Raw genomic sequence first — 22046 nt, forward strand, 5'->3', positions numbered from 1 at the left:
CTTAAATATATGCAACAACCAAAGGCTTTTAAACTAGCATCGCTAAACAATATTGTTCAAACCGCGTGTAACTAACACTAGATTTCGAAACAAAGTAACATCAAGGTACAAAATTCGACTGTAAGGAACCTAAATCTTTATAAAGATCTTGCGATATTTGTTGAAAAAAAACTTGTAAAAAACTTGTTGTAAAACTAAGTACGTCTCTTTTTGTTGGAAAAGGGAGGGTACTCTTAAATAATTCCGAAGACGAAAACATAAATAAGTCTAAGTGTTTATTCAATACTAAACCAAACAATTTTGTAATACTTTTACTCTGGAAATTCGTTTCATTTGTTCACCTATCGAAATCCACTGAATTAGATTCAAACTTTCTTAAATAAATCAAACTTCACCTAGCCGGGAACAACATTTTTCATAAAATTTAAAACATTCAATTACAAAAGCAGAGCAAAAACTTAAATCATCAACATGAAGAGAACTTAGTAATTACAGAGGAGAAATTAAAAAGAAGAACTTAGTAAATAACAAACATAAGATCAGAACGTAACACTCTGGGTGGAAAGTTAAAGATACTGAAAGAAGAAGTGATTCCAAATAAAACTCGACATAGTCTACACGTTACTAATTTATGATATTTTAAATATTATGTCTAAATTGTTAACATTTTTATACCATAAAAGCCGTATGAAAACACGATGTTTTTCAGCTATCGAAATATTTAGAAAAGCCTTTTGGAATCTTATCGGCAATAAATGCTATCTTGTTACCACAAAAATGTAATAAAACTCCACTTAATAGAGTTGTTAAAGAAAGGCCTTAGTGTAAACAATCATTTAGCGAGGTGCCTGCGTTTGTTGCACTCGCATCAAGTACCATATGAATTTTAGTTGTAATTTTATCTTCTCTAATTTTTGGTCTATGAGGTAAATTCGAACTTAGGTTTTTTATGATTATATGAATCAACTTTGCATTGTTCATGATCTTTTTCACTAACAATTTAAATCTTTTTAAACATGAATTATAATAAATTCGCATAACAAAAGATGATTGTCCTTGGAATGTAATTCTACGGTTTACTTATTATTTTCAAATATTACAAAAGTTTTCGAAAACTATATTGCCGCTAATATTATCTTCTCTCTGACTCCAAATTGTTGAAAACCTAAACTCTTAAAAACGTTTCATCGTTATATAATTCTGCTTTGACTTTTAACACGTGCGAAGACAGAATAATCTGCTTTATTACTATTGATTGCTGTAATTGGACTATTATACACGTATTCCTAACTTAGATTTTAAAGCTATCGAGCCTTCAAATCCTCTTATTACCTTATCTTCAATTATTGACCAATAGAAATCCACTGCTACAAAATATCGAGTTCTATATGTTCATTATCTCTAAGATAACATGCTAACTTTAAGTTCTTTGAATGTTTATAATTTATACAGTTTATGTATAATTTATGCAGTTTCCATATATTTGCCATTCAACGGAGAACAAATTTCTTTTACAAAACATAAGTTTTAATATAAGTTTCCGTCATAACTTTTAATATACACTTTATCTCTATCTAAAATTTCACCTGCATTATCATAAGAAAACCATTCAAGAAAAAGATGCTCAACATAAGAGATGGGTTAAAAGAGCTGCTGTGGGAACACTTTTCCCTATAATAAGATTGAATTGGACACCGATATACTTCCCAGAAGAGATAACAGGGAGTTATTGGAACCCTTATGTACCTTTATTATTTCCAAACGTTTTTATATTAACTTCTTTAGAATCTATCGTTTTTAGTTTAATTTTTAACATAATAAAGGCGTAATGTAACTCATTTGGGAACAGTTATCTAAAAGAAGACAACAATAATTGAATTCGAAATTATCATTTTTAACTTTATTCCAGGCTGTCTGACTCACAGATGCATGGTGCAGCTTGTCACACTTACAACATCGAAAATTTTATCTACAATTTTGACTTTCGCGTAGGAAACAAAAGCAACGCCTTTTTTAATCAAAACATTTTTTTTTAGCTTAAACATCGGTTACGAAATTACAATATGACTTATGATTTCATAAAACAATAAACACAAGTAATAAAATCTGAAGAGAAATTTTGACTAACGAAAATATTTTGTCTATTATTCCGGTTAAACTTGTTACTAAAGCGATTATCTGCTCCATTCGCGTATTGGATGTTTGCTGTTATTGGAACTCTGAAACTTTCATTCTTTAATGTTTCCAAAACGTTATTCATATTCCGACCGTGACTTCCGTTTAATTCTCGATTTACAAATAATTTTAATTCTTCTGGGAATATTTTAATCGATAGATAGATTTTCTATACTCCGAATTTGTATTTCTATTGTCTTAAGCATTTTTCTTAATTCGTTTATAGTTCTAACATCCTTAATTCTTTCGAGCGATAATAATTTTTTCATATGAATGGAAATAAGTAATTGCTTATTGGAAAATCTATTTTTATGTATATAAAAGTACTATATAATTTTTGTTACATAAGGATAATGCTGTAATGGCAGATAAGACCTGACCTTTTACTAAATTTCTAAGATATGTCATTTTTTGTATATCAGATAATTTCCTGTTTTTATTGATAGCGAAATGAAAATTTTCATAGAAGGTTTTGCAATTTTCTTGTTTACCGTCAAAGGTCTCTAGTTTAAGAGCGGGAAGCTGAGCTGCCTTGCTAACAACGCAATTTAAACTTATATCTTCTGCATCAACTTTGTTAATAAAATCTTCTATACCTAAAATGGATCGCTTATAAAAGATGGTAAACTCGAAATTTCTTCTTGTTCTAACTCCTCATCCGCTTCAATCAAAGATGATATATCACAATCATGCTGTGTAATTTTTAAATATTTATTGATGGCTGTATTTTTAAGACTCGTCAACTCATTCAAGCGATCCCTGTACAAACTAGCGATCATCCAATCTCCTCGTACAAACTACCGACCATAAGGCTGCTGACTGAAATGACGGCCACCATTTGTGTTCTACTTTTATTGGTAAGATTAGATAATAGTGAGATTAAGAAAAGAAAGTAAACAATTATATTATATATGTTAATGGTATATGGCTTCCATTACAACTTTATGGCCATTCGAATTGAGAGCTCGATCAATGACTTAATAAAACCTCGTATCAACAAAATGGACAGTCGAACTGAACCCTCGTGGTAAAAATAATAATAAATAATAATAATTTACCATTAACCTCTACTCTACATTTATAAGACTTATATAGGTTTGTTACATTTACTTAGATGAACGACTTAAACTCGTTATATCATTAATTCCTAAAAATATCTTAAATAAATTCCTAAAAATATCTTAAATAAATTCCTTAATTCCTGCTAATATCTTAAACTCGTAATTAATAACCATGAAACAAATATTACAAAGTGTAATATTTCAAAACAAAGTTCAATCTCTTAAATCAAATAATTTAAATTTCAAATTAATGAATTATACGAAAAATTTTATAAATGTTATTCAAAGCAACAAATCAGTGTAATTCTCATATAAACAACTATAGTAAGGAATAATAATTTGTAGCTAGCGATAGACATACCCCAGCAAGCACACAACGTTGTGTGCTTGCTGGGACTATCCAAAAGTCACAATTCAATTCCAATAAATCTTAAAGTATATCTTAAAAAAAAAATTCCCAGTAACAAATAACAAATTCACTTAGCTGATTTATTGATCTCGACTCCTTTCTTTACATACAGCGATATCGATTTGTGGGCTCTTTAAAAAAATTTTTTTTTTCAGTCCGTGAACTTTTTATCGTGTACTTTTAGAAAATCTCTCCGCTGGGCTCCATGTTGTTTTAACTTATGAATGGACTTATTAAACGAGTTCAATTACTTATCATAAATATTAATATTCAATACAGTTAAACACCAAGAAGATATCGTAGATCACAACTAGTAGTAGATAAAGTGCTTGAGTCTGATGTTGTTTGATAGTTGTCTGCAAAAGACCGATGCAACCAGAACAAAGACATTGATACATATTCCCTAGGGGAGCATTAACTGTTTATACAATACTAACCAATCAAAACGGCTAAGATTTTTTGATTAGCGCAACAATCATCGAAAAGACTGAAACGCACAGTGACTCAAAGCAACAATAAAATAGCAATTATCATCTCACAACTTTTTTATAAATATTCTTTAAAAATAAACAATTTTTTCATAAAAATTATATTCTATATTTTATGGTTAAAAGAAGTTAAAAATTGAAGTGTTATTTTCAAAGATGCCTGAAAAAAGAAGGAGATTTTTATTTAGTAAAAATGGAGACTCTTTAATCTATGTATAAGTCTACATTTACTTTTAAGACAATCTTTTAACTTTATATACTTCAAATATATTAAAAAAAAAAATTACAATCTAATTTTTTTTGTTCAAATTAGAAAAACATTCTTAAGTAATGTAAAATATAAATTTAAAATGTAAAATATATATTTTACATTACTTAAGTAAGTTTTTCTAATTTGAACAAAAGTTTTTTTTTTAGTTAATTAACACTTTTACTTTTATAAATGTAAAGGGATTGCTGCGGTATAGGAAGTTATTGCAGAAATAAAAATGTCAATAAATCCATAAAGACCTTGCTCTCCGCCATTTTTTTAAGTGGTATTATATCAAAACAAATTAAAATGGCGGAAAACAAGATTTTTACGAACTCTTTGACATTTGTATTAGTTGAATTTGAGTTTTTTACTTGTATAACTTATTTTAATATATGAAATAAAGTTGCAAGACACATAGTTTTGTCATTATATGCTAGTTAGAAGTTTGTTAAAATTTTTGTTTTCAATTTTGAATAATGATTTATTATTCGATTAGTACTACATATTTGAAATAGCTTTATCCCAGTGGGCATTTGGTTGTCCAATAACATCCAGTGAACGTCCAAATTAGACCTAGGACGTCTATTTAGGACGTCTACTTATGACGTCTATTTAGGACATCCAATAGACGTCCAGTAGACGTCCGAATGAAATACCTTTCGTCCGTCCATATTAGACGTCCACGGACGTCCTTTTTAGATACTTTTAGGAAAGTTATGGTTGTTGTATTCGGGCATTAATTACACTAAAATCTAGGAATAATTACTTTTTTGAAGTTAAAAATATATTTACTTGTTTAAATACAGATTAGATAATATAAATGCAATGACAAAAAAAAAGAACTTTTACATTATTTTTTTTTTAATTATTATTTAATTTCTTCTTTTTGAAATTTAGGCATTGCTCGTTTTAACAAGTCGCCAACGAGTGTCTCGATAATGCATACCTCAAAACCATCTTTTTCTGAAATAAGCGCTTCTAAAACAATCAAAATATAGAAGTATTTTTATTTAAATATTTATATCTAATTAAATACATACTTAAATTTTGTTATGACATTTTTGTTCTTCATAGAAACACTCAAATTTTTGTTGTAAGGTTTCTAACCTTACAACAAAAATTTGATATGTAATCTAACTTACTTTTTAAACATTTGTATAACGTTGTGGCTACAGATTTCCATTTTCCCTTTATCCCATCTTTACTAAAACAGCTTTGCAAAGGTTGCATCATTATGCTGTCTAACACACTTTAATTGTTCTACGTGGCGTTGAACCACCAACACGTTTAATCTTTGTAATCTAGAGAAAATAAAAAATTTAGTTCGGTACAAACAAATCTATAGTTGACGAAAGACAATAACAGCCTACATCAGTGTAGGGATACTTTTAAATCAAAATAACATAAACTTTGTTTTTAGTTTTGAGTTGTGTTTATAGCGGTAACATTTTAAATTTTATTGATTAAAGTTACTTTTCAAATAAGTTTTCTACATTAAAAAAAAAAAAAAAAAAAAAGCACTGACAAAACTGCCTTTGGAAACCAAGATGCTTTATTGGAATTTAATTATTTTTCCTCCTCGTCAAACCTCTCTGTCACGTGTCAAGTGGTTCTGTAAAAACGTCATCAGTAATGAATCCACTAGGTCCTGCCTCATTATTTTCAAGAAATTCAAGGTGATCAAGGATTTTCTTTTGATTTTCCTTAATTTGGTCAAAATGACTTGTCAGTTCCATAAAAATATCATATTGTCAGCTCCATAAAAATATCATATTGTCAGTTCCATAAAAATATCATATTGTCAGTTCCATAAAAATATCATATTGTCAGTTCCATAAAAATATCATATTGTCAGTTCCATAAAAATATCATATTGTCAGTTCCATAAAAATATCATATTGTCAGCTCCATAAAAATATTGGAATTCTAAAAATAAAAGCTGATATTTTAATTAAACATTTTTAAAAATTCATTTTTCAAAAATAACTAAACATTTTGATTATATTTAATTAGTAAACATGTAACTTTTAAATTAGATTTAATTTGCTTTTTTATATGATAAATCCTTAATTCTAAAACAAAAATTAAATCAAACAATTGAAAAATTTATATCATTAGTAATATGATATTATAACATTAATAATATCATACAAAAAAATGAATAAGAAGAGGTTTTCATAAATAATCTGTAATATTGATAAAACATGTAAGAGTAAATAGGAAAGTACTCACGCTTATTTGTCGTTTATTTGTTAAGAAACTTCACCATTACCTAAATACATAAATATTTCCTTTTTAATTTAGCAGTTTTAAAATTATCTAAAGTTGAAAATTCAATGCCAACATTTTTTTTTAACTAAATCAGGAGTTTGTGCTACTTTCAATTTTTCTAATTCTAAAAAAGTTGAAATAAATACCTACGAAAGCAAATAGTTCATCTGAAGTATCTTTAAATAAATCTTCTTCATCATCTGAATTTGAATCACAAAGAAAACTAAGAAAATCCACTGCTCAGAGATTCATTAGAATGAAAAATGAAGTCTTGCTCTGGACTAGGCGCACAAACTTTTTTTCACTCTCCAAATAGTTGATACAAATTAAGGCGCTACTGCAGTTTCTCCCCCCCCCCCCCCTTTTTTTTTTTTATTTTTGATTATGATAGAGAATTTTATGCTGATTCAGAAAAATATAAAAACATGGACCTGAAAATCAACGGAAAGTACTCTAATTCGAAGTCAAAGTTGAAAAAAGTCCCACTAAAAACCCTAATATTCGCCATTTTGAGAATATTAAGTTAATGATTTTTTAGCTGACAAAAGCAATAAATTTATAGCATGGTTTTTACGTTAAAAAAAGTCGTTAAAGTATGTTTATCTTGCGCAATTTTTTGTGGCGATGAAAATAACCGTTTTTTGATTTATTAGGGAATAAACTATATTGCAAGTAATGTACTTTTGTAATGAATTTTAAAAAAGAATTCAACAGTTTTGTTTCCTAAAAGAAGAACTTTTGAAACTAAGTTCATAATTGTTTTATCACATGTAATATTTAGAAAATGTCACCTTTAAAGCGTTTTGAAAAAAAATGGCGAATATTAGGGTTTTTAGTGGGATTTTTTTCAACTTTGACTTCGAATTAGAGTACTTTCCGTTTATTTTCAGGTCCATGTTTTTATATTTTTCTGAATCAACATAAAATTCTCTATCATAATCAAAAATAAAAAAAAAGGGGGGGGGGGGGGAGAAACTGCAGTAGCGCCACAAATTAATTATTTATACACTATAATTTCTTTTATCATGAAAAATGATTATATAAATAATAACAAAAAAAATAAAAAAATAAAAAAATAAAAAAATAAAAAAATAAAAAAATATGGCGGTTAATAGTTTGTACTAGCGTGTCAAAAAAAATTGTCCAAAAAATTTTATTTTGACGTCAATAGACAACCGAATTAGAAATCAAGACGAAATTCGACTATTTTGGCCCTCCATGGATATCTAATAAGATCGTGGAAGCCCGAACCAAATTTATTCGTCTTTGGACGTCTTAGGATGTCAAATGTCCACTGAAGATAAACAATAATTAATGATCAGAAGCGCAGCCCTTGGACGATAATTTATCTTTTTCTTGCACGATATTTTGGTGGAAAAAGTTAAACACTATCCTAAAATTATATATTTTTTCTCTAATTTCAGTTGCTACCATTTTGTTTTGATTTTAGTTGCTACCATTTGCGTTACTAAAGCTGTTTTTATACAGATGGTGTAACAATACCAATAGTAGCAGCTGAAAAAAATGATGGTAATTCTGCCAGAATCTTTAAAAATCATGAAGTTTTTTCTGAAATTACGTTGGTTGTGATCATAAGATTGCATAACATTCTCATAACCATATCTTGTGGATATCCCATTAATAGCAATGAACTAGATTTATGCTGCCACTGAAACAGCTAAACTTATAGTGAGTTTGTATGGCTGGTATGTTATGCCTCCTACTGTACACAAACTGCTACTGCATAGTACTTCCTGTTACATAAAATAGTTTTACTAGTTTTAGTATGTTCTGAGGATGTACTAGAGAATTTGTAAAAATAAATGATAAATTTTAGAAAACATGAGAATTATCTAGGAAAACCATTACCAGATGAAGTTATTAAAATGATTGTAAGATAAATAATGAAATAAATAAAACAAATCTGAAAAAAAAAATTTATTTTTATGTATCAACATTCTTTAAAAACCATTTTTATACAAATATCAAGTAGAGTAATGTATCAAGGTATTGTGCATTGGCTTGAAAATTCTAAAATTATAATTGAAATAAATTTTTTACGCGTGTAGCCGAACCTTACGCGTCATGAACGCGTATGCGCGCAAGGTACGCATCAAAAGTGTGCGTAAAAAAATTTTTTTGTTAACAACTTTTAATTCTTTGATCCAAAAACTATTATTTTCACATATAATATTTACAAATTTTAACAAATTTCATTGAATTTTTGCCGTTTTTTGATTATCCTGAGTCACTGTGGGACATACACAAAAACGCTGCGTTAAAGAGAGAAAACAAGGCCTATCACCCAAATTACAAACAAAATGGCAGAGACCATACCAAGTTATTGAAAGAGTTTCCTCCGTTAACTTTAAAGTAAAACTTGTTGACGGCAGTAAAGCACCTTTCATCGCTCATTCTAACCCAAGTAGCAGCGCTTGTATGGGCCTGTGCCGACTTCGCGAAAAAATTACGGGACATTAAAACTCCATAAAAGGCATGCCGGAAACGATAAGTACCATTTTTGTACCGTAAAAGATTCACCAGAGCTGGGGCCAGTCCTGTAAAGCTGAAAAATGTGTAAACTACGCAAAAAAACAGGATTTTTCTTACGCAAAAAAAATTTCCGTAAACTGCAATCCTATAAACAAAATTACTCAGAATTTTTGAATAAATTACGCAAAATTTCTCAAAAAAAATCTCCTTTAAGTTCTAAACTTTGCGTAATTATGCAAAAATTTAAACAAAGATTGATTGTGCAAAGTAGTGCAATGATTGTACAAAATAGTGCAAACATTCGTGATTTTTTTTTTCAAACCACAGATATCTATTTCTGTAAACAAAAAGATTTGTCCTTTGAAAACGTAGCTACATAATCTTTAAAAATTTCTGTGAATATTCAGTAATTTAAATATATAATTTAACAAAGTTTTTAAAACATTCAAGTGATTTCATTGGATTGAATAACTTTTAATTGGATAAGAAGCATTGTTTAACTTTACTTAAAATATTTAAGTAGAAACTTTCATCAAAATGGTAAGTTTAAACTAGAGCAAACTCACCATTGGTTGTAATATAAGACATGAAAGACCTAACAATAGGCGTCCGTCACTCTACAAAACAAGGCGTTGAAAGCCGAAATATTTACAAAAACAAATGGAAAAAAAAGAGCTAATTATGAGATTACAGTTATAGAATTCAATACATCTTATGCCAATATCATGGAGTATGTAAAATATTACTATGAAAATGTTTCAATTTCACCATAGAATGGTTATCTATAACCGATAAATTATCGAGTACCCGTTTGGTTAATGAACATTTTTTTAACCCGAAAACCCGAACCCGTAAGGTTTTTGGCTTTATCATCGTTCGGATCCCGAAACTTAATGAAAGATTTTTAAAAATTGCGAAAATCGCAAAAAGTCAATAAATATTTGCTACGAATTATTGCTTACGGTAATTTTAGCATCTTTGGAAGAGTCTGTAAAATGTATAATGTAAAATTTAAAAAATGTACTAAATTAAACTTACTTAAGCTGAGAGTTAATTAATGAAGTATTTAATTAAAGTCCACAATTAATTAAACAGTATGAGTAAATGAAAGAGGTTAAATGATGCGAAAATATATGCAGTTTTGGTACCAAAAGTTAAATTTCTAAGCATACTAGTTGCCTTAGTCATCATAGAAATAAAACACTGGCAAGTGTAGCAATTTCACCATAGAACTTAACACTGATTACAAATAAACATTTAAAATTTGGAGATGTACTGATTCGGAGACTGTTTTCATGAGTTTCTTAGCAAGAAATAAATTGGAAGAATTTTGAACCAAGTTTTAAAAAATCATTTTAGACAAATTCTTTATCTTCTTCAATTTCATACAAGTCCATAATGTTAATTAAGTCAACAGGGGTTTCCTCGATGTCATCATTCTGATCCTCATTTGGAAATGATGAAGAGCTTTTGGTTTCTGAATAGAATTTAAGCAACATTTTTCTCTCAAACGGAGAGTAGTTGCTCTTGATCAAAAGCAGTTTTTCAGCTTTCAGAGGATCCACACGGTTTCTTCCCTTCGTGACTGTCAGGCTGGCAGCGCTGAACAAGCTCTCTGAGGATGCTGAACTTGCAAGAATGCTCAGGATAGCAAAGGCAGCCTAGGAAAGAATTGGATAGATGTTCCGTTTTGTCACCCAGAACTGCTTTGGCTTTCCCATCCGTGCAGAAACTGTCTTAACATCATTTTCATAGGCAAAAAGTTCTCCTTTCAATCCAGTCGCGCTTTTCTTCTGCTTCTTTGGCTGGATAAACCCAAGTAGCAGCGCTCCTATGGGTCAGTGCCGGCTACGCCAGTTCTGGCGATCCATTTACGGGCCATTAAAGTTCTATGAATGGCATGCCGGAGCCGATTTGAGCCATTGTTGTACCGTGAAAGATTCACCAGCGCTGGTTTGCCAGATAGTAACTTCCATGTGGTCCGTTTGCAGCACGCCAGTCCTGGTTATCCAATAACGGGCCGATACATATACACAGCTGGCACGCCAGAACTGGCTAGCCACAACTGGACCACTGCTCTAAGGGCCTGTTTATATGGAAAGCGGGCTGGCTTGGCAAACGAGCCAGCCCGTTTACCGAGATATCAATGTCATCAATATTTTAACTTAATTTTATTTTGCATTTATATGAATAAACGAACTAGCCCGGATAGCGAGATCTCACTGTTTTTTGCCGAGATCTCGGCAAACGGGCTGGTTAATTTCTTATATAAATTTGTACGCATGCGTATAAACTCTTACATTTTTTAAATTTGAAATCTTCCACGTAAAATAATAAATTTAATAATAAAACTGACGATTTCCGTGTACTTAAATTTTTAGTTGTTTTGCTTTTATAATTTACCAAAGATCCAGCATCTTTTAAGTAATATAAAGTAATAGCTACTTTTTTATCTGCTTATAGAGCTCTAGAGTTAGGCGAAAAAGGGTCAGGAGATAAATAAGGGCTTAACTCTGAAACCAAATTCATGAAAAGAAACCGTGAAAGGCTAAAATTTGTTTTCCATACATCAATGGGAGCTACACCAGTTATTATATTATGCCACCATAAATCAGTTGTACCAGTTTTAAACCAGCAACTACGATTTTTTCTTTTAAGGCATCTCTCTTGCTTGTTTCATCTTTTGAAGTGATTGTGATCGTTTTCGTAAAAGAATAATATTTAAAAAATTATCAAATTTAAATTTGTAAAGCTTATATAATACAATTAGGCTTTTAAGAAGCATTATTTGTGTTATAATGCCAGTTACACATATTGTTAAAACGCAATGTGTTTTTTTTTTGTCGCTAAACCCCATCTTTAAAATTATTATTTTACCGATAAAGAGGCCAGCCTTGCTAGAAAAAGACAGGCTGACCTCGATATCATTTTTTATTTTTTTGGCAAAAATTCATATAAACGTAATTTTAAAACTGACTCGTTTTCCGGGCTAGCTCGGCAAACGGGCTAGCCCTTGTCCATATAAACAGGCCCTAAAACATAACTGAATAGCGTTTACGGCAATTTTTTGAAGCAAGTTTTGGACTCTCAAGATGGCGACGGAATCAACGAACACTTATGTGAAAATTATAACACGGATTGATTTTACTTTTCACAATGTTTTACAGTTCTAAATGTTTCTTATAGGGATTTTGATGATGACACAAATAATTTATCAATGATAATAAAAAAAAAATTGTAAAATAGGTAGCCCCTTATAAAACATTTCTAAAGAAATTTAAATGTATATAAATCACATCTTTTAGATATTTTTATATAATAATTTATAATTAATAATTTATAAATTAAGTTTAGAATAATTAATAAACTTCGTCTTTTATGTTTAAATTATAATTAAGCGACACTCTTTTATATAAAGTAAAAACTTACTATTAATAATTGTTTAACAAAGAAACAAATGTTATTCAATTTATCAAAGAGTTTAGTATAATTTCTTTTATTTGAGTACTTCTGATTTATTTCAACAAGATTCTAATAAACAAACGTTTGTTGATTTATTTAATAAGTAAAAAAGTCAATATTTTTTTAATCATTTCGTGCTTTGCGTAGTTGGCCTGAGGTTTATTTTAACATATTACATAAAATTTTTTGTAGTACGACAAACAAAAGAAACATTTAAATCATTCAGTTACTATGACAATGTTAGAACGTTGTTTTAAGCAGTATCTTTCAAAAATGTTAAAAACAATTCCGCAATGTGCTAGACCCCCTGAATTAGCGGTCTTTAATGATCAGTATCCAAACAAATTACATTCCAAATGAATTAGCGGTCTTTAATGATCAGTATCAAAACAAATTACATTCCAAATGAATTAGCGGTCTATAATGATCAGTATCCAAACAAATTACATTCCAAATGAATTAGCGGTCTTTAATGATCAGTATCCAAACAAATTACATTCCAAATGAATTAGCGGTCTTTAATGATCAGTATCCAAACAAATTACATTCCAAATGAATTAGCGGTCTTTAATGATCAGTATCCAAACAAATTACATTCCAAATGAATTAGCGGTCTTTAATGATCAGTATCCAAACAAATTACATTCCAAATGAATTAGCGGTCTTTAATGATCAGTATCCAAACAAATTACATTCCAAATGAATTAGCGGTCTTTAATGATCAGTATCCAAACAAATTACATTCCAAATGAATTAGCGGTCTTTAATGATCAGTATCCAAACAAATTACATTCCAAATGAATTAGCGGTCTTTAATGATCAGTATCCAAACAAATTCCAAATGAATTGTATTTTTATTTTTTATTTTACTAACCAAAATCAAATTTTAAACACGTCAAACTGTATGAAAGCGTTTTTTTATGATTAAACTCAAAAGGTAGAAATAAATTACGAGGAGAAAGCGGAACTGCTTTACCACTGATTATGAAAAGTGAGTGGGCCTTTTTTTATTATTATTATTTTTATATTAATTAGTATTTAAAACAGAAATAAGTAAATTTAAGTTTAAGTATAACAAATTTGTAAGAATGACATCTGAAGCAAAAAAAATTAAAGATAATAAACCAATATCTAAGAACTTAAAAACTTTTCTTTCGTAGGGGAAAGAATCAGTTATTGGATACACGGAAGAAAATGGCTTAGTTGTCAAAATATGGTGTAAGATTTGTGCTAGGAACAAAACTGAAATTTTAACGGATGCTTAGTTAAAGGAGTATCGAATAATTCTTTGACAGCGTTTACGGAGGGAACTTGTGTGGTGACAAAGTATCAGGTAAAATTAAAATAATTAGCTTGTTCTTATTTTGTGACTCCAGGAAATAATTTAAACATAATTTTCCTACCATTATATAACTTTTAACTGTTATTATCTTATAATTTACTATATTGCTAAGTGAATAAATTTTTTAGAGAACTGCTTAATTTGAACCGTGATTTTTTCTTTGATAATAATAAAGGTTGATCGCCATCTTAGAGAGCAAAGCCATTGGTTAGCGGTGCTGATTGATAATGGTAACTCAGAAGATCCTGGAAGTAGTTGTGTTGCTAACCTCGATATGGAAAACTCGTTACCTATTACACAAGACAACCGCGAAGCGCTATTAAAGATGACTAGAACAGCCTATGAAATGGCTCTAAAACCAAGCATGCCACATAGCCATTTCAAGACACTGATCAAATGCCAAAGACTTAATGGTGTACTCCTTTTAGAAGGAAAAGACAACAATAAAGCAGGTTATTGATTTTTAGGTTCAGTTTCTTTTTCGTAATTTGATAAAACAATTCAAATGAAAAAATCAAATTAAAGTTACGTTACTATTATAATGAAAGTTTAAGTTTTTTCTAAGATTTTACATCCGAATGGTCTTATCCTTTTGATTTATCCATTTGATTTTTTTATTTGAAAAATATTTTTATTGTTTTTTAATTTAATTTTTAGCACGTTAATATATCTCATGCATTGCCAGTGCCATTAAAGAAAAAGTTGCTAAAATTGTCAATGAAGCAAACTTTTTCTCCATTCTTTCCGATGGTTCTCAGGCTAGAAAAACAAAGGATGAAAAAGAGTTGATTGTTGCGCGCGTTGAACGCGAGGGGATTCCTGCCTGCTTTGTAGTTTCTTTACTTGATATGAACAGTTTGGGTGGTATGGGTGCCAATACCATTAAAAAGGCTATTGATAGCATTTTTTATTGAAACCGGTAGTGTTCCTTTAACTGCGTCAGCTTACAAATACAAACTTGTAAGCGCTACGGCCGACGGAGCTTGCGTTAATTTTGGAATTTATAATGGCGTGTTAACACAATTAAAAAAAGATAGAATGTGGCTGATAAAAATTCACTGCGTAAACCATCGTTTAGAATTAGCAATAAAAGATGCTGTGAAAGATATTTCCCAGTATAAAGAGTGTGAACGCTTTTACATTTCCATATTTAATTTATTTCGCAATTCTGGAAAACTAAAATGCGCATTTGTAGTTATTTGGACATCTTAGAAAAGTTATCACCATTATCATTGGTTTTTGAAAAACAAATGTTAATGGTGAATGAGTTAAAACCAGCGGTGGATAAAACAAAGGCAAGCTAGCGGAATTAAGCAATGAAGATATTGATAATATTATTGATTCATATTTGCTCAAGTTTATAATCAATGAAAAAGATGGTTCAACCAATCTTGTTTCTTCGTATTTCAAAGAAGGTAACGAATTGAAAAAATCAAACCCAGAGTTTGTTGAGATTGAACTCAACAATATGGCTAATCTTAACTTTGAATGTATTCATTCTGCCATTAAAGTAAGAAAATTAGCAATTAAAATCATTCTGCCATTGATAAACGATAGATTTAGTTCGCTGTTAAATCCCATATTCGAATCAATAGATTGGTTAGATCTGCAAGTATGGACAGCAGACAGCATGTATGGTGATGCCAGCATATCTTTATTACTAAACGAATTTTTTTACCCTCTAGAAAAATTAGGAATGGATTTTAAAATGGTTCTTTCGGAATGGAGAGCTGCAAAACTAGTAATAAATGCGCAGTATACCATTGCACTCACACCATTGCAAATATAGCAGAATATTTTTCTTAATCATAAAATTAAGTTTCCAAACTTGAGTCTTTTAGTTGAACTTCTGATGTGTATTGCTGGTTCTAATTCAGCTGTCGAACGCGTTTTCAGTGTTTTGACTGATAGGCGTTTAAAGATGAACCACTCAATAATGGAAGACTCTATAATCATAGCAGGGAATGACACGAATTTCACTCAACAAGAACGCGATGATATTTTAAGTCGCGCTGTGGATATTTTCTTAGATAAGCGAAGAGTTTTTTGCCTAGATTCAGCTAATGCTAGCATTGCCACTGATTATAGTAGCGAAGAAAGCTGCACCAGTGAAGATATAAGTTCTATATCTGAATCGGACGGATAAACAATTTATTATAAAATGTTTATCTTACATAATTTTATATTTATGTACATTACTAAAGAGCCCTGAAGGACGAAACAATATTGTCTACTGTTATATATATATATATTTAATATATGAACTTCAATAAATACGAATTCTCTCAATACTAATTTTTTATTTTATCTAAGAAATTTTCGCTAGATTATTGATACTAGCATCTTCAGCTTTAATTACAAATATTATTAAATTAAATTACAAACAAACATTAACGGTAATGTCACTTTTTAATGGCTTTTTTAAACTTCGCTTTAGTTGGGCTTCTTTAATATTTCGTAGGTATAAAAAGTATGGCGTCCAGAATTGCGTTTTTACATATTGACCGTCATCTAAATTCATACCTCCATTTTTAGGTCCGCATTTGTTGAACTGAATTTCGATTGCCTCTCGAACTTTTCTTTCAAATTTTTTGGGTTCTACTTTTAGCGTCTTTACTTGATCCCATTTTATATTACCTGAACATTTAATTTTATGATGGCCAATTGCATACTGTTCTAATTTTTCTTCAAAAACATTTTTTTGGTGTTGTTTTGTTCTTGTTGCTATTCGCATTCTATTAGGTATACTCCGGGATGGCTATTTGATGGTAGTTTTGTTTTGTTGCGCGAAGTTAGTAAAGATTTAAGATTTGCACTGGATTTAAAGACTGCCCTGTAACCTGCTTTCCTAAAGTTTTTTCGAAGTTTTGGTGATAATACTGGGATCCACGATAGTGATATAGTTGGCATAGTTGCTTTGTTGTTAGATAAAACTATTTCATTATTTGAGTGTCGTTTTTTTATAACAATATTTGCAAGGTCTTGTAATTTCTTCTTTTCGTATCCATTTTCAGCAAACACATTTATTAGGAAATCGATTTCTTTATTTAAAAATTTTTCAGAGCAAATTGATAAAGCTCTATGAATAAATCCTTTAAATATTCCTTCCAAGATTTTTGGATCGTGGTTTGAATTAGGCTTAACCTGAATATTTGTTATTGCTTTTTTTCGATGTATGTTAAAATCATATTTACCTTTTTGATTATTCGTTATTTGGATTAGTAGTTTCAACTATGCGATTAGTAGTTTCAACTATCGGGACACCAAGTTATGGAATATCACAATATCTAGTAAATATATTTTTACCAATCTTAGATAAAAACATAACAAAGTTAAAAAATTTGTCAACTTTTGTAAAAACAGCTAAACTTTGGAATATATCAAATGATGAAATACAAGTATCTTATGACGTTGTCAATTTATATCCATCAATTCCTCTGGGAGAGGCTACAAAAATTCTTCTTGATATGTTAGAGCACTTCTCAAATTTAAATAAACTAACAAAACTAAGCGTTTCAGAAATAAAATCACTAATAGAACTGTGTTTATATAAATGTTATTTTTTATGGAATGAAGAAATTCATGAACTTGTAGATTCAGGTCCAATAGGACTTTCACTCATGGTAGTACTTGCGGAAGGTTTCCTGCAATTTTTTGAAAATAAAGCAATCAATATTGCGCTTCATTCTAATCCACCGTTAGAAATAAAATCGTTTTTCAGGTACGTAGATGATAGCCACGCAAGATTTACAAATAAAGATAATACCATCCATTTTCAACAAATATTAAACAGTCAACATCATGCCATCAAATACACAATTGAATTGGAAGATGAAAATAAAAGATTAAATTTTTTAGACATCCAAATAACGAATAATCAAAAAGGTAAATATGATTTTAACATACATCGAAAAAAAGCAATAACAAATATTCAGGTTAAGCCTAATTCAAACCACGATCCAAAAATCTTGGAAGGAATATTTAAAGGATTTATTCATAGAGCTTTATCAATTTGCTCTGAAAAATTTTTAAATAAAGAAATCGATTTCCTAATAAATGTGTTTGCTGAAAATGGATACGAAAAGAAGAAATTACAAGACCTTGCAAATATTGTTATAAAAAAACGACACTCAAATAATGAAATAGTTTTATCTAACAACAAAGCAACTATGCCAACTATATCACTATCGTGGATCCCAGTATTATCACCAAAACTTCGAAAAAACTTTAGGAAAGCAGGTTACAGGGCAGTCTTTAAATCCAGTGCAAATCTTAAATCTTTACTAACTTCGCGCAACAAAACAAAACTACCATCAAATAGCCATCCCGGAGTATACCTAATAGAATGCGAATAGCAACAAGAACAAAACAACACCAAAAAAATGTTTTTGAAGAAAAATTAGAACAGTATGCAATTGGCCATCATAAAATTAAATGTTCAGGTAATATAAAATGGGATCAAGTAAAGACGCTAAAAGTAGAACCCAAAAAATTTGAAAGAAAAGTTCGAGAGGCAATCGAAATTCAGTTCAACAAATGCGGACCTAAAAATGGAGGTATGAATTTAGATGACGGTCAATATGTAAAAACGCAATTCTGGACGCCATACTTTTTATACCTACGAAATATTAAAGAAGCCCAACTAAAGCGAAGTTTAAAAAAGCCATTAAAAAGTGACATTACCGTTAATGTTTGTTTGTAATTTAATTTAATAATATTTGTAATTAAAGCTGAAGATGCTAGTATCAATAATCTAGCGAAAATTTCTTAGATAAAATAAAAAATTAGTATTGAGAGAATTCGTATTTATTGAAGTTCATATATTAAATTTATTCAACTCTCATACAAGATGTCATCATTTAAAATATATATATATATATATTATACATACACAACATATATAGCATTATATATATATGATATCTTTGATTGTCATATTCTTGTTATACGATTACATAAATAAGTTGAATTTAATAAAAAGGCAGCGTATAAGCTAATATATGTATATATCATATGCTGTATATATAAAACTTTTTAACAATATAGATCAAAATATGTTATTAAAAAGTTTATACGCTGCCATTTTATTAAATCTTTTAAACAACTGTGTGTGTGTGGCTCCAACAATAAGTCAACGTATTAAAATAAAATAAATTTATATTAGCGAATCTTTTTAAAGCATTCGCCAATATAAAATCATTTAATTAGTAAAGATTAAAGTTATTTTTTTTGCGTGTATTTTTAACTTTTTGTTATGCGGACAAACATGGAAACATACTTGAATGTTCTCAAAACATCTATGAAGCCGTGGGCGAGTTGTCGCAATTAAATATTGTATGCGTGGTCAAGATCAGAGTGCGATCGCACGCCTTTCCCGACCAAGCCTGTACATATATAATAATTAAGTCAAAAATAGTTTGTGTTTGTTAACGAATTCTTCTTTATAAGATTTATATATAGAATTTGTTTGTTGAATTTGGTTTTATTTTGATGAAGCAATTTATATTCATTTTGTTTTAAATTTACAAATCGAAAAGAGTGATTTAACTTAATGGTATTTTCTCTATTCCATTAGTAAGGAATATTTAAATGGCAGGCTTTAATAATTTAAATAAAATAAATTAGCAATCTAAAACTTTGTTCTCACATTTGAGTGATATGTACATGCTGTTTGATCTCATTTTTTAAATTTCTTTTTATCATTGACAATAGATGACAGCTCTAAAGGCACAAAGCATGTAATAAACAGAGACTCCTCACTCTTCAGATTTCTAGTACAATCATCATCATTACATATTTGTTTATAAATACTGTACCCATTTGAGCCATCAAAACCAGTTTTGTATATTAGAGTAACTCTATTACACTCATTTGCATTTAAAACACCAGTCTGTGTCTCCAAAAGCCTTGTTGTAGTGTAATCCAGTAGATCTTGAAGTGGAATACTAGCAGAATAGTCAGTTATGCTAATGTTTTTAGGATAGCATCGATCTTTTGCCACTCTAAAATTACTATGTGCTGGGTAGAGATTGCATTCCTTTTCATCAGCTTTGTTTTTCATCAGTTGATAAGATGCTTTTGTCAAATTACAATCTAAAATAAGGGCAAAAGCTTCATCAGTAGACATATAAAATGGGGATATAGTATCCACTGATAATCTTTCTGCTAACTTGGCTTTTTTAGGCTCATTATTTTTTCCAAATTTGACTTTAGTTGCAAATAATATTTGGTTAGCTGAGTATTGATCCATTTCAGCAACTTTTCTTTAGATCTTAGATCTCAAAGAGGACTCATCAAAATTTAAAGTAGGCCTACCAAGAGGAGTGGTAACAATTGTTGGAGTAGCAGGTGGAACATATGCAAAAGGTTTAAAGTCAGAATCCAACGAGTTTGCATATTTTTTCTCAAATGCTGCTGCTTTGCGGTTAACATCATTCCAATGAGACTTCAACTTCTTTAAGAATGCAATTAATTTGTTTCTTATGATTTAAGAATCATCTAAGTCTAACTTGACAACTAATTGATCATAAATTGTTGGATCTTGTATAGGCATATTATTGGATCTAATGCAGTTTTATATATGATGGCACTTCATTGTTATACCATTATTTATTCTAAAAACAGAAAAGGCAAACTATATATATATATATATATATATATATATATATATATATATAATTTAATATATTTTTCGTAATCTAATATAACATAAGTTAAATATAGTTGGCGATTACTTTACTAACAATATCTAAACAACCTATTTATATAGGGTTGTTGTATAATCAATAATATATAGTAATATAAAAAAAAAATGTTTTATTGACAGCTGTCACGATATAAAATCATGTGTAATGTTTTAGTTAGATAGTCTACATTTGCAAGTATCTAAGCAGTCAAAACTGTTTTTAAAAACATTTGCCAGAGTTTCTGATTCAACTGATCATACAAAGTCTTCCGTTATACCGTACATCGACAAAATCCTTCACTTTATTGCTGATCAAGTCAAAGAAGTACACATGTTCAGCGATAATGCCACATCTCAGTTCAAAAACAAAAGCATTATGGCTGCAATGTTTGGGTTTGAAAAACTTTTTCTTTAAAAACTCTTCTGGCATTCTTTGCAGAGATGCACGGGAAAGGAGAGGGTGACGGAATAGGAGCTACTGTTAAGCGAATCTTAGCCTTTAGAGTTAAATCTAGTCAATGCGAGATCAGGGGCCTATCCTATAAAGCTGAAAAATGCGTAATTAACGCAAAATTTTAACTTACGCAAAAATTTTTCCTATTTAGGGGAAAACCTCAATGAATGGAACAGTTTTTGCAAAATGCTTTTTAAACGTAGATAAAGTTGTTTAACAAATATATTTAAATATGTTTGATAACCACCGACTCTTGCTCAATGATATAGTAAAACAAAAAAATTGGATTTGCATTTGGCTATTGGAAAAAAGAGAGTTTTATTGGAGCATGACATTTGTGCATATGCGCATCACTTTATCCAAAAATGATTAGTCACACCAAAAACACCATTAATTAAGCTTGAATGTTTTACTCACTGTAGTACTAGAGACTGTTATCTATTTAAGCATGGAATTTTATTTTATGAATGTCCATACATCGATGCTTCTATAAGAATCTAAGTTTGTCCCATTCAATAATCGTCCCATTCATTAAGGTTCTCCCCTATTCATTTTCTTGCGTTTTGGGTAACAAGCTTAATAGGAAAGGTCAGCAGGAGATTTTGCGTTAGCATTGCAAGATTTGCAAATATCTGTAATTCATATCAGAAAACGACACAAAAAAATAAAAAAATGAACTTGGATTCAGTTCAATTTTAAGTTATTCAAGAAAAATCAAAGGAATTTCAAAATCACATTATTTTTATGTACATAATGATAACGTTGTTCCAACTCTATTTTCACCTGAGTATAATTAAAATTTATTACAAAATAACAAAACTTTTTAAAATGATTTTAATGCCATCTTTTTGTTTCGTTACTGAATATTGCGTCACTGAACTGTTAGTTTTTTCGAAGTGTCTTCGTAGAGCGCAATGCGCTCTACGTAGCCATAAGCTGCTCAGAGCGCAATA

The 22046-nt window shown here is 29.7% G+C and overlaps 3 pseudogenes across 2 annotated transcripts; 1 reads left to right on the forward strand and 2 right to left on the reverse strand.

Moving 5' to 3' along the window:
• Positions 1-5152: 5152 nt before the first annotated feature.
• LOC149885274 (uncharacterized) lies at positions 5153-8296 on the reverse strand (annotated as a pseudogene). Its single transcript, XR_016454654.1, has 3 exons — positions 8237-8296; positions 5529-5687; positions 5153-5364 (listed from the first exon to the last, which is right to left on the reverse strand). The product of XR_016454654.1 is annotated as an uncharacterized LOC149885274 (transcript).
• Positions 8297-13700: 5404 nt separating this feature from the next.
• On the forward strand, positions 13701-16155 carry LOC145196774 (uncharacterized; annotated as a pseudogene). Its single transcript, XR_016454981.1, has 3 exons — positions 13701-13945; positions 14130-14406; positions 14612-16155. The product of XR_016454981.1 is annotated as an uncharacterized LOC145196774 (transcript).
• Positions 16156-19675: 3520 nt separating this feature from the next.
• On the reverse strand, positions 19676-20549 carry LOC149885275 (uncharacterized; annotated as a pseudogene).
• Positions 20550-22046: the final 1497 nt, after the last annotated feature.

This window comes from Hydra viridissima, unplaced genomic scaffold (assembly GCF_058129835.1).
Source record: "Hydra viridissima isolate aposymbiotic clone 2 unplaced genomic scaffold, HvirCarnegie_v1 scaffold_8, whole genome shotgun sequence".
Lineage (NCBI taxonomy): Eukaryota > Metazoa > Cnidaria > Hydrozoa > Anthoathecata > Hydridae > Hydra > Hydra viridissima.